Source organism: Sciurus carolinensis, chromosome 15 (genome assembly GCF_902686445.1).
Source record: "Sciurus carolinensis chromosome 15, mSciCar1.2, whole genome shotgun sequence".
Classification (NCBI taxonomy): Eukaryota; Metazoa; Chordata; class Mammalia; order Rodentia; family Sciuridae; genus Sciurus; species Sciurus carolinensis.
The window spans coordinates 60,042,614-60,059,487 of NC_062227.1; the positions used below are offsets into that span (position 1 = coordinate 60,042,614).

The following is a 16,874-nucleotide window of genomic DNA, read 5'->3' on the forward strand; positions in this document are numbered from 1 at the left end:
ATTCCATCTTTTGTGCATACCATTAGTTTTAAAAAGCATCTAGATAGATTTATTACAAAACGCCTGTCTCTCTAGGTTATAGAAATGTGGGATATTTTGTTAATCTCGATGTCCATTGGTCAGACCCTGCCTTTAGTTTTCTGGTATGCTGTATGTTAACATTCAGGACTCTGGACAATTCCAAGACTATGCAACTCTAGGGAAATTTTGTCTTCACACAAGCAACCTCTAGTTGTTAATTTTCTTTCAAATGGAAACATAAAATGTGTATCAATTTAAGGGTCTCAATGAAGCTCCATCTTGGAACTTTCTATGCTGCTCAACTTTCATTCCCCATAAAGAAGAGGAAGGTTCAGGGTGCTTTCTTCACCAATGACATTTTAGAGGGATCGAGGACATTTACTGCATTTTTGTGATTCGTGTTTATTAAGAGAGGAGTACGTTGGGGTCCTAAACTACCTTGACCGATCCACTTTATGGTGGAGATTGGAAGGAGACTTTCTGTCTTCACTTGTCCCTTCGTCAGGAAACAGGCATTCCCTGCCACGTCCCCTCAGGTCTTGCCTTTCCATCTCTCCTCTGTGGCATAGTTATTAGTCATCCCATCTTCTCTTACTTGATGGAATCCCAGAGAAGTTCACATCTTAATCACTAGAGACATCAAAACGTGAAGTACTAGGGATATTTTGCATTTTTCCTTTGCGTCCTAATACATCTGCTACTCCTCTGTCACAGGGATCACACCACCTGGGTATTAAAAGTAGGTTCTTCCTTGTCCCCCCTGAAATGTTCATTCATGGATGTCACATCTACAGTCCTTGCATCCTCAGTGCCTAACAGAGAGCCTGGGCATATGCTTGGTGATGTTTACTAACTTAAGTTAAATAATCTTGCCCTCAGTACTGCCAGCAGGAGCAGAGATAGCCAAAAGACAGCAGATATCACAGAGACAGAATGGCAAAGCCTGACAATGAGTAAATGCAGGGTATGAAGGAAAGAAAAACCCAAATGTGAAAAACATTTATAATAAGTCTGGTGACAGAGATAAAATACAATAGTACAATAATTTCAATAAGATAGAAATAATAACCAATATGTACCAGGAACTGTGCTCAGTATTTTATATAGATTATCTTCCTGAATCCCAACAAAATAACCATTTTACTATGAGAAACTTAATCAGAATTCATAGCAACTGATAAGACCAGAATTTGGATTTAGTCCTATTTTCCTGTACTCTATAATAATATTTTTCCCAAAGTATGATCCAGGAATTCCTCAGATCAAAATTCATCTGAAAATGATGCTTTAAAATGTGTACTGGTAGGTTCTACCACAAACCTGCCACTAAATCAGAACCTGGTGCCATCTCAGGCTTTAGGACATTGTCTTTAATTCAATTTAATTAACCTTTCTGAAACTGTTGTACAGTTTGGCTGAGGCTCTGAAGATGTTGAAATCAACATAAATTCCTTCCTCCAGGGAAGGGACTAATGAGAGAAAAACTAAGAATATATAAACCATGAGAATGCACTACAGTAAACGTTTGGGTGGCAATGGGAGTATCTAGTACTTAGGAGGGCTAGTATTTCTGGCCAGGGATAAGTTTGAAGTGACAGAGAGACACAGTGTAAAACAGCTGCCAGTTGTACATGTGAAATCCCAAGACAGGCCAGGATTAAATATGGCAGACATTCATGTAGAGATGGAGTTGAAGGTACATGAGCGGAGAATACCAAAGAAGAGATTTTAAAAAGCAGATCGCTGGAGAATGGTATTGACCAAATTATATTGTTATGTCGTGTGCATGCAAAATTGTGTAGTGACAAATACCACCATTATGTATAATCACAATGCACCAATACAAAATATGAAAACAATAATAAGCCAGAAGATGAGGAACAACACTTGAAGATTATATCTCATCTGATACTTTCTTCTTCAAAGATTCACTTCTTCTCTAAATAAGTGAACCAGTCATTATATAACCAAATTTATTACCCTTTTGAATAGCCTAGAACTTTGACTCACTGTGGGTTTTCTATTAGAAAAAAGAGAGTTTTGAAAGTGATTGGCCTAACTTGTCAAGTTTTAGGCTAACTTTTCTTACATTAATATATGATATGACTGGAGAGCAAAGTCGTGCTTTGAATACTTTATTTCCAAAGTATGTGTCTTAGTGATTTCATTCTTCTAATTTAACTTTAAATTGGGTGCTTTTGCTCTACCAAACTCTACTTATCCATTCTGTGAATAAATAAGAATCCTCCCTTGCTATCCCCAATCACACCCCCATCTACTCCTATTCTGCAATGCCATTTAACCCTTCTTTCAAGGTGATGCCTGTGAACATCAACATGGAAATAAGAAAAAGTTAAACTGTGTAGAAATGTTAAACTTTCCCTGAACAGAATGGGTAATGGCTCTGACAGCTTAAAACACATTTTATGATGAGCTCAGGTTACTGTTCTTGCCAACTAACATCAGAATATGTTGAACAACAAATAGGCAGGAATTAATTGTCTCTAAAAACAAGAAGCACAACATACAGTCTTGCAAGGATATGACATAAGACTGCTGAGAAGTATCTTTAAAGCATAAAGAGGAATATTTTTGAGTTGACACCATTTTGCATTTTATGTATGTTTGTTGTGTAAGCCTAAAATAAGATAGTCTCTTTTGTAGTGAGGGAGGGGAAGTATACAGGTTCCCTCTTCACATGACATAAAGTGATTGTACAGAACATTAAAATACTTGTTAAGTATTTTTAAATGCTGCTTGCAAAAGAGAAAGGCCATGGATTAGAATTCAGAAAGCTTGACTTGGAATTCACATTATCATCTACTCTTAACTTGCTTGTCCATAAAATACAAGGATGGACAAGATCTCTCCCCAGTTTGCCTGTCAAATCTTGTTCTCAGCACTCACTAATTTAGGATATAAAATAATAAATAATTAGATAAAGTTCTCTCCTCAAGGTACTCACAGCCTACTCACGGATTTCTTTCAAACTTCATCTGAAGTTTAGGTTTACTTGAAAAGTGAAAACAAACAGAACATAGTTCCTTCTTACATAACTTTAAACTTCTTATGTAACTCTCCTTTTATTATTATTTGTTTTTTATTTTTTTTACACACTGCATTTTGATTCATTGTACACAAACGGGGTCTTAATAGAACACAGCTCCTTCTCATGACTTTAAACCTCTTATGTAACTTTTAACTTGACTTGTAACTTGTATTTATTTTTCTTTTCATGTTACAGACATTTTTGGATCAACTTTTAAAAAAACTTATTAAAATGGAAAGAGTGTTCATATTTGAGGTTGCATTTTTGTTAAAGGCATACTAGTCAGGGGCTATAGAATATAGATGCTTATAGCTACACACACAGATATTCATGGAATGATTTATGTGACTGCTTATATTTGACATGTGAAAAGAAATTAAATGTATACACAGGAAAAAATATGAGGTAAATACAAATGACAAGTATGAAAATATACCAGGGATATTTTAGAAGCTTCTGAGAAACACATATTTTTTTTTAATCAGAGTTGATGGATTATAAATTTTCTAACCAGCTTGCTTTTAATTGATGAATCATATGCTAAGTGCAATTATGTGGATACTTGAAATGAGAAGACATAGAACAGATTATGAAAAATTTGAAAAATTACATAAAACATTTCCTCAAACTTTTCTTTCCAGCCATTTCCCAAGGAGACTGTTTGAGGATTTCACTCTGAAATACAAGAAAAAAATTTTTTTTAAAAAGTAAGCCTACTTGCAGTTCTTAGTTAGTCTTGCTTTTGACTCTCGTATTTCATGGGAGCAGAGAAGATGATGAAGCCTTCCCCTGAGGTTTGAGGAGTATTAGTTACAGGATTTTTAGGGTCTCTCTCTCTCACACACACACGTATATGCACAAATACATATATTCGTATGCTTAAAATATGCTAGGTCCTCTGAAATATAAGACCTAACACAGTGGTTTAAGAGTGTGATTTTTAGTGATCAATGAAAATCCCTTGATCCTTTTGATTTGAACCACTGTTAAACATGCAGATTTTGTTATTTCTAAAAGCCTAATGCATGCCTTTGTCATTTACCTTTAATTCTTTGAATTTTATGATTTGATCCCTATTCTTCCCAAACAAAAGGAATTTTATAAGATCTGAATGCTTTGATCCAATTTACCACCATGAATCAATCTCTCTCTCTCTCTTTCTCACACACACACAATTTAATAAGTATTCCTCCTTGACTTTTAAATATTGGGCAAAATTATCAAATAGACAATTTTCATTTACTACATAGAAGCATTCAAGTCTATTGAAGTTTACAGATTGGTTATCTATGTGGTAAGATCTTATAAATCTACTTCATACCCAACAGACATTTTTTTTTAACAACTTCTGAAATCCCCACTTGAAAAGGAGTGAAATTACCATCAAATCTGGTCTTATCTGCAGGGAGATAGCTAAGATTTGATGAGGTCAAAATGTAGGGATGAAAAAGGTGGATGTAGTCTCAAAATTGGAATGTACTCAATGCTGAAAGTACTCTTTCACCAAACAATCTCAGAAGCAAGTCATTTATTTGTAAGTGCTGGTTTGAAAGAAACACTGTCATTTTTTATCAAGATGTTTCACTAATTACCCTTGACCTGCCCTTGAGTCACTCTCTGATCTTTATGAGATGCTTAGGTTGGTACTTATTGTTTTAAGCAATACATTAATTCTAGTCAAATATTATTTTAGTACAGCATAAAAAGCAAACTGGCAGCTTTATTTTCTCTGTTGTTTTTTTCTAAATCAATGCTATATAAACTGCTCAAGCTGAACAGCATTGGAACTCCTGTGTAGGTTTGTGTGTTAGACTCACAGAATTTTAGAGCTTGAAAAAACAAACTTGAGGATAATTTATTGAATTTCAGCAGCACAAAGTGTTCTGATGCAACTTTAAGCTAAGGTGGAAGCTCCGTATATATGAGAGACAGGAAGCTGTCTTTCTTCAAGGCATTTAAGGATCCAGAGAGAAATTCAGGACCACCCTGGTTCCATCTATACTTGAAGAGAGTCCTAAGAATTTGAAGACACAGATTGAAATTCAGCCTTCTAAATTTTTCAAGTAAGAAAACAAAGGCAAGTGTAGTTTCATTACTTGCTCTGTGTGCATAACCGGCTCAGTAGTGGAACCAGAACCAGGAGTCAGTCCTAATGCAACCACTTTTCCTTGGGTGGTCCTGTTCCTCCCCTTTGCTACATTGGAAGTAGAAAATTCTTTTTTTTTTAATTTTAATTTTCATTTTTACAGAATGCAGTTTGATTCGTTGTACACAAATGGGGTACAACTTTTCATTTCTATGGTTGTACCTGCTGGAGATTCACACCATTTGCGTAATCATACACGTGCATAGGGTAATGATATTTGGAAAATCCTTTTGTTGCTTTTGCCCCTACATGAGTCCCCAATAGTGTTCATGTGCCTGTCACCAGCAACAAGAGTTTCTCCCACGTTTTTCCAAGTCTCAGTGGAAAAGTATGATAAAAAAAAGAAAGGATGGTAAAAACAATTACCTGCTCTTCATAGCTTATGTGCTGTTTATAATGCCTTATGCTCTTTAGTGGGTTCTCCTATTGTTCAAAGCTCCATGGTGAGCCCTTCTTGCAGGCAGGTGTTTTTTGATTTTAAAAAATCATTAGGAATTTTTAAAATACAAAAAAGGAGATATTTCACTACTTTTTAAAAATACTCTTTCAACCATTGTCTAACATGTGGGAATATTTGCTTCTTGAGTCTTTACAGATACACACACAAGAAAACTTTCAGAAAAATCACTATTATTTAAGATAATCCATGAATTTAAAATCTTCACAAGTTTCAGGATTTTATGCATCCTTCCATGTAATAATAAACATTTGGATGAACAGGTAGGAATACATTTAGAACAGGGTAACATTTTGCAAATGCTGGTTTTAGTTTTTTTGAAGATCATATTTTTAAGAGCAAAATCAATGAAATCCCTGCTATCAAAGATAAGATCTCTCATGCCAGAGACCAGCATTCTCATTCATCATCTCACCTCCCCCTTTTCAGATGTTTGGTTAAGTGTTGATTTTGCTCTGTTCAAGTTCATAGTGGTGTTGTTCTTTTCAGTAGCAGTTATTCCCATCATGGTTCACTTACCCTTCTATATACAAATGTATCCAGCACTCCTCACCAGTCCACTTGCCAGTTTGATTGTACTCTCAATTGTCTGAATTCTGTGAGATACTTCTCAGTGCATTCTATGATGGAGAGTGTGACTATGTACCCACATCAGGTGTGATGTTCTAGGGTAACATTGCTCCTTGGTCCTTTGATGCTGGATATTGCTATAAGAGGATCTGACTTCTGCTCCCTCCATATGGATAAGATTCTATTTTTCATTTTTCTATCTGGATGTTCAGGTAATTCTTTACCCCTCAGAGTCAGTAGTTTAAATAAGACATATCTCACCCTTCAGAATTACATATTCAATTTCCCTAAAACATGGAAGATTATTTTAATCTGAAAATTGAGATTTGTCTTTCAGGGGAAATTTTCCATTCATTTTCCTTTGACCATTGGTGAATGGGTTTGTGACCTCAGGGATGCCACTCATCTTAACTGGAATCACATCTGTTATCCTCTTTCTATGCAAGCTTGGACATGATTGCTTCCATTCCTTAGCCTTTTTTTTTTTTATCCATATCTTCTGTGGTTGTCTCCCATCTCCTCTGTGTTGGTCACTGGATTTCCTGTAGTGTCTCTTCTGACTTGTACTTTCTAATTTTTGTATTAATCCTTTAATGATATCATTTTGGTCTTTACTCCTTCCCTTTTCATTCTGTTGTTTTATCATTGAGTCTTTGACCTCTATTTTTATTGAATTTATTTTCATATAAAGTGAATCCATGGTGTGAATTAATTTTTTTAGGAATTTCCTTCTATGGGTAAACTTATGTGTACTACTCGGTTATATACTTTGTTTCTTAGGCTAAATTTCTCTCCTCTCTTGCTCTTTCTCCCTGCTTGCTTTCTTTCAGTATTGTCAGGGATATTATGTTTTCGTATTTATCAGGATGTTTTGTATCTTATTTAAACAGCTCTCTCCAGATGTTCCATTTTCTTTAATATCATACCAGTTCCTTCCAGATGTATTTACTGCACTTCCTGAGATCCCTGGGGCTCCAGTTAGAAGGCTGAATGTTTTACATTTTAGGCATTTATAAGTAACCAGTGAGGATGGTAAGGAAGAAGTTCAGATGAAGCAGCATTCAACTTCTTTGCTCAATGTTGTCAGTTCCTGTTTCCCTCCACGGAGTGGTGCTTGTTCTGAGGTTTCCCATGTACTCTTCAACTTATTGGCAGCCCATGAGCCTTCAACTTAGTCAAAGTCAACCCCACCTCCTAGGCGTCTCCTCAGTGGCCAATCCACAAAGAAAAAGCACAGGCTGCCCATAGATTTTGCATTGATTCATGCTGAGAGGTGTTTGTGAGCGTGCTTAGGCTTTTCCCCAAACTCCAGGGGCAGTTTCTGAGGTTTAATGGCAGATAAGGAGCTAAATCCTATTCTACTCCTCTGTATCGCTCCAGAAATGTCTGTTTGGAAGCATTACTTATGCATGTAATATGTGTGTATGTGTAATCCACTATGGTTTCTTTCCTTTCTTTGGTTTCTGAGGTTCATTTTTTGGTATATGTGTGTGTGTATTGGAACTTATTACTTCATTAGGCATTAGGTGAAGGAAACTCACTAATATGTTAGAATCCATCATTTTCTCAATTCAGTGTCCTGAAGGATTTCCTCATGAGGTGTCTACTACTAATAAGAAACTCAGAAAACAAATTTTCTTCAGTAATTTACTATAGCTCTGAAATGTGTAGTTAAAAATACACAGGAGCAGTTCTCATGCATGAAACCTATTTTCTGTACATTGAGGGTATCTGCATCTTTCATTCTCAAGTGTCAGCAGGACATCCTAGCATGCATTTGATTCAGGGAAAGTAAGAGTTCTCAAATTTCTGTCAATATACAGTATAGCCAACCTGATAATTTCTTATTGCTGTTTCTCATTTTTATTATCATTCAACTCACAGTTAACAATTATGTCTTGTCTTCTTTAACTTGTTTTCATTTACTTCACAGTTCAAACTGAAAATTGGACAAAGAGAGATGTTTACAAATTATATAGGAGTGCACATGTATTTGTGTGCATCTATTTGTGTATAAAACATGTTTTAATGTAGGTATTTGATGATTTCATACACTTTACATAGAAAAATATCTATGAATATGCAAAATTACATGAATAAATGCTTATGGAAGTGTGGTTTTGCAAATGCACTCACACAAACAGTTGCAAACTTAATTGTTGGTGAGTTGCAGTATCTCCTGAAGGCTGTTGAAAGCACATGAGTCAAGTTCCCAGTCCCTGTGTTAACAAAGACATGGTGATAATGTCAGTTCCTATAGAGCATCAGGACCTTGAGATAATCCTTCTATTATTTTTGTCACAGATTTGAGCTTCACAGAATCATTTGATCCTAGGCTCTGTAATTGGAGAGAAAAATGGAAAGCTCAGACTGGTTTTAGAGAGAAGTAACCCTGATTACAGGAAGAGCAGGCACTGAGGAAGGGCAATGTGATCATTTGTCTGGATAAAGAAAATTATGTGGAGAGATCTGAAATCAGTTCCTAGCATATATGAAGGAATCTAAAGTCAAGGATCAGATGTTCTTCATCCCCACAACATATACAGCAGAATTCTTGGACAGGAGGAAGAATTTCTCAGTATATTGTACTCACAATAAATAGTAATAATGGAGTGTGGAAAACAGAATTACAAAGGCCTAAATTTTAATTTCTTTAAGAAGATTAAAGCATTATCATTACCAATGATAGACTAGCTTATGGCTTGGTGCTTCTAGCATTTTCTTGTGATAATTGGTATTAACATTACAAGAGAAGTGTACTTATTTCTTAAATGTTGTTCCTCTCATAGCTTGTTTATATAGTTTATATAGTTATTACTCATCAATAAGTAGAGTTGGTCTATGAGTGAGACTGGAACCTCATTTTTACCTGTTCATCTACAAATATCTGTGAAGGACTAATCCTTTGTTTAGTCTTGAGGACACAAAATTCTCATGCTTAAAAATGTAATAGCTAGATGAATTTATATCAACATAGATGCCACAATGGGATGAATTGCTATCGAGTTATCTACTCTTCTGCTATGTAATTTTTCGTAATGATATATTGACTTCCTTTTGTGAAAACATGTAGAGTTGAATATCCCACTTAGACTTAGACACACATCAAGAATAAAAGGTGGTGAACACTCCAGCAGTTATATTAAGAGCATCCACCACCTTTCTTTTTCTCTACTTTCTCTCTCTTCCCTCTTCTTTTGTCAGAAAAGATCAAACATCTCTTTGAATAACAAATATAAAGAATAAAATGCATAGCTATCAAACAATCTTTCAAGGACTACGGAAACTTCAAGCAACATTTATCAGAACAAAACTGAAGTGTGCTTTTATTTCCAGTGTACAATCCATCTAAACATTAAAAGGTAGAATTCAGTTTAATACAACCTAAATTCTGTAGGAGAATACAAACAGATGTGTGTAAGAGTCACTCGAATAGAGTATAAGTAAATCTCAACAATCAGTCCTATGGCAGAGGACAGATGTGCAGATAGAAAATAGCAAATGAGAGAAATGTTAAGGAGATTTCAGATAGTCTTAGAAGAGCCAAAGTGGGCTGACAGTGTATCACCCAGTACCTTGCAAAAACCAGCAAGGGGAGAACTATGCATTTAAAGATCAAGTTAGCTGAACAAAAGTTAGTGTGGCAACAAAACTTGTTACAGACTGAAATGGGGTAAGAGAGCCATCTTACATCACTTCATGGAACTGTTCCTTAGAGACATTATGACCTGGAATTAGGATCTTGTTGAGGTGCATTTAACATGGGAGTCTGAGTTTATAAAGAATAATTTCCCTCCCATGGTGTGCATCGCTAAACCTATATTCACTACTGGACAGCTTCCCTGTAGTCATCAGAATGTGATGAGATTTGAAACAATGGCTCCTTAAGGTGAAATGTCTGTGGACAAAGTTGTGATGCTATACTTGAAAAAGCCCACTGTTCAGATGTGGCAGCAGATGTGTTCTAGACTTGTGGTGGGGTTAGCCTCTTCAGATATCTTCATCCCAGAGAAGAATCTTGGGCTTGTAACCAATATTTCAACAGCAAAAGAACAAATGAAGGGCTCGGGTCCTGGAGAGCTAGCAAGAGGCATGTGGCTCTGGGAAAAGTAGCTGACTTTCATTTCTGGTGATGGAATAGTAGGGACTGAAGGACCACATGAATTTTTGTTTTTCTTCCAATAAAATCTGCCTTTTGTCATGATTCTTGTTGATTCCTCTCCAGACTTGTTTGTGTTACCTATTGTCAATTTAACTCACTCTGCCTCGTTTTAAAAATGCATTCTTTCTCATTTCCAAGAGCTGGGGTGACTCTTGAGAATCCATAGAATCTTCTAGCAACCTCAGTAATACATAAAATATTTTGTGCTTTACAGTTGATCTACATTTATTATATACCTAAATAAATGGAAAAGAATAAATAAATAAAAGTGGTTTAAGTTAGAAGTGAAGTCTGAAGGATAGAGGGCAATATGGTGTATTACTGAGGAATAAGATTGATCAAATTATGTTATATACATGTAGGAATATGACATAATGAGTCCCACTACTATGTATAATTATAACGACTCAATATAAAATACCTGTGAGGAGTCTGTTGTGTTCATCAAAACCAATGATGCCATTTAAGTTGTTGGTTAGGACTCTGGAACTCAGATCCTAGAAGATATCTTATTCTATAAAATTTAATGATTAGTCATAGCATAAAAACTTTAAATGAAAATCAAATGCACTCAGACAAACTTTTACCTGAATTTAAGTTTACTTATTCAACTCTAACAACTGCCATCCAGAGGAATATCTCATCTGTTATCATTTCAAAATATGATAAACCCTGTCAAGACAGAATTGCATTTTTTCATATTTCTGTTGCTTTTTAGAGTAGTCATTTTTGGTCATTATTCCTTCTTTCTTCAGACTTTGTATGTACTGCAAGTACTTATATGGGTCCTGGAAAGCCGGGGTCTGAGACAAATATGGATAATGTATTTCTGGTCATGAATTTTAACTATCCAAAGAAGGAAAGTATAAATTTAATCAATATCTCACCTGAAATTGTTATAACATTATAATTATAATATTGTATTAAGTGGTTCTCTAAATGGATGCAGAGTATGTAAATGGAACAATTTGATAAACTCAAGAATTCTTGACACTTTATTTTTCATGAAGAAATTTGCTGCCAACAAGAGTTAAAGAAGTGAAAAATTGTTCCTTCCATTGAAGTGTGGGAGAAAGGGGTCATTGTGTAATGTACAAAGGGATTAAGAAAAATAAAAACATAACTCAGACCTTATCTACAAGAACCTTAATTGTGCTGGTAAATAACTATATAAATAAAAGATACCATAAATAAGATACCCCGGTGGGGTGGCATATGCCTGTAATCCCAGTGACTCAGGAGGCTGAGGTAGGAGGATTGCTAATTCAAAGCCAGCCTCAGCAAATCAGCAAAAGTGAGGCACTTAGCAACTCAGTGAGACCCAAGGGAAAAAAAATGCAAACTGTCAGTAAGAGATAGAGCAGTGAAAAACAAGAAAAAAATACAGTCTGCTTCTTGAAACACAAAATTCACGCAAAAGGGGATCCTGAGTTGCCTCTTGGAGAATAAAAAGAATTTATTTCAACCGAGGATGTAATCAAGGGAGGAACCCATGATCAACAACATGTTGATGAAATATTATAGTCCATAACCATACATAAGTCCAGTTCACTTATCAGTCTATCTGTAAAATAAAACAATTCTATGACATCATCCTAAATGTCCATTTTAACCATTGAATATTTTACTTGTACCAAGTAGGATTAGTTTGAATGGAATAGATGACTTCTGTTGAAGAGGTATGAGAAATAAAATCTGGTTGATAAGTTTTTAATATGTCCTATAAATTATTGAATATGAAGTAATAGGTTTGGTCTTTAGTCTGTGGAATGAAAACTTTCTGGCAATACAGTGAAAAAAAAGGGATATAAGGAAAGTTTTGTCATAACAAGAAAATGCCATTTCCCATGTCCCTTTAACTAGAGTTGCCCTAATCAATTTTTGTTGAGAATCTAGGACTCTAGGACTGTGAAAGGTATAAGATTATACCCAGATCCTAGATTCTAAGAAGCAGTCCTTAAGTGGATGAATAGATCCTAGCTGTTTTTCAAAGAAAAGGCAAAGCGATCAAATAAAAAGAGAAAAGTCAGATGAGTTTTATTTGTTCACTTCCTTGCAGAATAGTGTAATCATCCAAAATATATTAAGCAATGAATTAAGTGCATGTTAAAGTGGTAGAACTCCTTCCCCCAAGGTAGTAAGTGCTAAGGTGATGCAGATGCACAAAAATATACAATTCAGAGAAAACCACATCAAATTACATAAATCAGTGAAAATAAATACCAAAGTCTTCCCCCCAAAAGAGGAAAATATTAAAAAAAAAAACAGTCAAGATATCCTTTTTGAAGAACTTTCTCCAGTCTAGAATAAGATGGAAAATATCAAGAGGAGAAAACAATATTTAAAGACTTAGAATCAGACAAGTGCCATGAACTTTTGTTTATTTGAGCACAGTATATGTAAGGGGTTTGTGGATGCTAAGTCTAGGGAAGTAGGCGGTGATTTGGTCATGCATTATTTAAAAGTGAGGCTGAAGAGCTTTTACCTGACTCTTAATCCAACTCACGCTTATATTTTTAGACCTTTACAAACTCTCCCAAGTCATGTATTTTAATTCCTTTTGCTCACAGGAGAATTTTAAGCTTTAAGAATATTTCTGAAAGGTATTCTAAAATAACAAACACTCAGACTTTTCGCCAAGTGGCTACATCAATTTTTGCTATTTAATTTTTATTTTGCTAGCATTCATTGGAATTTTATTTTTCATGATAAGAAAAGTAATATGATTTTGTAGATATATGGTTTCCATGACATTGTTCAAACTTCATCTTAGACAAATATTTTCATAGCAAAGGGTGAAAATGTACATTTTTGTGGAGTTATTAGTGTCAACAGTAAATCTGTGCTGAATATATGCTGAGGGTAAAACACTGTATTAACACTGAGATATGAGGAGGAATCATTAGCTCTTGCCCTTACCATGTAGTGTGCTGATGACAGATAACATTGCCTAAGATAGTGTATTTCAGAAAAGTTGGACATGCAACTATTTAGGATGCACGATACTGTTTTTTGATGCTTTGACTTCCCTTTATAAATGAAAGCAGCTATTTTTTTAATCCTCACATGCTATATAATGTAGTGTGAAAGTTGGAAAACCTGATATAGAAATAAAGATATTAAGACAGCCAGAAAAGACAAGGTGTCCATCATGATGCTAACAGCCTAAACAATTTGAGAAAGTTACAGAACATAGATAAGAACTCACCTGTGTTTCTTTAAGCAGAGACTAGTTGTTGAAATGTCCATGGTACTTAGTCTTATAACTAAAATTACATCCTTAAATCAAATTATTCCCATAGTTAATCAGAAGTCACTATATTTTATTAATTAATAAAACAAAATGATTTGAGAATTCACTATGTGATCAGCTGTACATTATTTATTCCATTGAGAGTTAATAGGTAGGAAGATGATTCCTACCCACTCAAATTTGGGAAACAGTGCACATCCGAATGAAACTTTCATCAATAACAACCACTTAAACTCCATAATTTGTCTTTAAGAAATCCTATTATGTGATGCACACTGTCATGATTTAGATATGCTGTGTTCCCCAACAGCTCACAGGTAAGGCATTACAGGAATCTTTACAGGTGAAGTTAATAGTCTATAATAGAAGCAACTTAATCAGTGGGTTAATCCACTTAATGGATTAATAATATGAATGGATAAATGGGTGGTAACTATAGGCAGGTAGGATGTGAATGGAGGAAGTAGGTCCCTGGGCAGGGATTGTTTTATTTCTTGACCCTTGACTCAGGTTCTCTCTGCTTCCTGGCTATCACCAACTGAGCAACTTTCCAACAGGATATTATGCCTCACCTTGGCTCAGAGCTATGGACTGAACCTCTGAAACCATGAGCCAAAATAAACTTTTCCTCCTCTAAGTTGCTCTTCTCAGTTCATTTTGTCACAGTGACACAAAGTTGACTGACACATACACTATTTTTGACATTAAGAATGCAAAGAGGTGCTGGGCATGGTGGCATATACCTGTGATCCCAGCAACTCGGGAGGCTGAGGCAGGAGGATCTCGAGTTCAAAGCCAGTCTCAGCAAAAGTGAGGTGCTAAGCAACTCAGTGAGACCCTGTCTCTAAATAAAATACAAAATAGGGCTGGGGATGTGACTCAGTGGCAAAGTGCTCTGAGCTCAATCCCCAGTATCGCCCCACAGGAAAAAAAAAAGAGTGCAAAGAGGTAATTCTGACTGGAAAGTAAGCGAATAACTATTTTAAAAAGCAGTAAAAGATTATATACATATACACACAAAAGATATGCTCACATATTTATATGTTTATATATGTTTAAATACAATAGAATAATTAGGTTTGGTATGGGTGATGCACTCTGATACGCTTTTCTGTTGTAATTAACATAGAATTATATGGTATTTGCAAACATTAACTGTCCTTGTTCTCGAGTCTCATCTCGAGTTAATAGGTGGGGACAATATGGGAGGTACTTGTGTTGAGTGAAGGGTCTGAGATTTAAAAACAGCCTAATCTGGCTCCATTACTGAGGCTCTTAAACCTTCTATTCCCTTTAGTTTCTTTGGTATAAATTTGGTATTCTCTCTCTTTTTTTCAATGCTACTAGAATTTCCTATTCTTGTACCTATTTAGATCTATTTCATGACATCTGTATGTCTCTTATGCTCAAGTGTGTGTGTGTGTGTATATATCCAAATACATACTTAAGTGTATATATTTAAATTTTGGTCTCAACCTAGTAAATTACTCTCCAGATCTAATGAGTATGACACAATTTGGAAAAACTCTGATGTACACCTAATGAATTCAAAACTTTTGATGAAACTGCAAGTACAAGATTGGCAGACTCAGGGAGTTTCCATGACCCCAGGAAGGAAGGAATTAAGGGAGAGAAGGGATTGACAACATTGTGCTATATTTAAAATTGTCTCTAATTGCTTATCTCCATCATCTCTGAGACTCCAGAAACATTATTCTTCCACCTGAATTTTTAACTGGCAAAGGAGACAATCATAGCCAAGTAGTTCAGAATGTGGGCAGGGGAGTCAGACTGTCTGGCTCCACAATTTATAAGTTGTGTACTTTCAGGAAAGACATTTAAACACAACCTCTTCATTTATAAAATAGGAGTAATAGATCCTGCCTCAGAGCATTGTGGTAAGAATAATAAATAAAAAGCATTTATACTAATGAATTGTGTATTATCTTCTCTTAGGACATATTGGCTATTAGCTACTAAATACACAATTTACTAAAATCTTCAGCAAAACTGAGGGAAAAAATTGAAAAGATTCTACTAATATCTCTCCTCAGAGACAGTCCATAAATATTTCTGATATCTTTTGGTTCATTGTTGGTAAATTTGGCCAAGAAATCAAAAATTCTTATTTTACTGATAATACAATCAATAATAACTACATAATTGTAACCCTGTATATAATGTTTAGAAAGGCTCCCAGAAACATTTATGGTGACATCTTTAGTCCATGAATATTAATACTCATGTAAATCAATTTACCTCTAAGAAAGAATATACAAATAGTTTTGTAAAACAAGTTCAATTATTTAGTTACCAATGAGGACAGTAGACAAGGAGAGAAAGAAAAAAGAGTGTGAAAACTGAAATCCTGGGAGCATTCACTGACTCTCCCATTTTTCTAGAAGTCGGCAGCCATCATCGATTGAACTTGGGCACCATGGGAAGGTTTCACTGTTGGTGGTTGCAATGGACAATTTTTTGTTCTTTGCATTACTCATCGAGCATAGTAACAACAATGACAAAAACTCAGATCAACTTCAAAAATGCCTACTAAAAATACACATCTGTTTCCTGTGTGAACCAAGATCATGGCTGCTACTTCACTGTGCATTTAATCTGACTTCTCAGGCAATTGGAATATTCAAATTCGACTTCACTTTCACTTTCCCCATGGAAGAGGATAAACATGACTTTTAAAATAAATTTCTCTCCCAGGCATGGTTTTGAAGAACTGAGCCTGAGAATCTCATTAGCAAAGATGTTTTATATTTATAATTTTTTTTTCAATTGCAAATTTCCATCATAGATGAACTAGTATTAATTAATAAATTAGCATCACATACCATGCTGAGAAAATAATACAGGGTAGTAAAATACTATAATGGAGGGTTAGGAGGACATTAGGAATGTTTGCATAGCAAGGATGATAGTCATTTCGTGTGCCCTATCACTATAGCTGGTTTCAATAGAGAATAAGTCCATCATATCAACCAAATTCTAGTGAAACTCCAGAAGGACAGTGAAACCTCACTTACTCATTCCCTGGGTCATCTCCCTCCTTTCTTTATTTTATCAGTACATAAGTTTAAATGCTTTTCAGTGAGTAGGTCAATTAGATACAAATACTTGGGTATTCAGAATACTTATTATGTATGTTCTGTTTTTCACCCAAGTTCTTTTTGTTCCTTGTATTAAAATACCATTAACTGTAACTGT

General features: G+C 35.1%; 1 protein-coding gene across 1 annotated transcript in view; it reads left to right on the top strand.

Moving 5' to 3' along the window:
• The window catches only part of Dcc (DCC netrin 1 receptor), a 1,110,494-nt gene that overhangs the window by 646,797 nt on the left and 446,823 nt on the right, over positions 1 to 16,874 (top strand). The window lies entirely within an intron of this gene.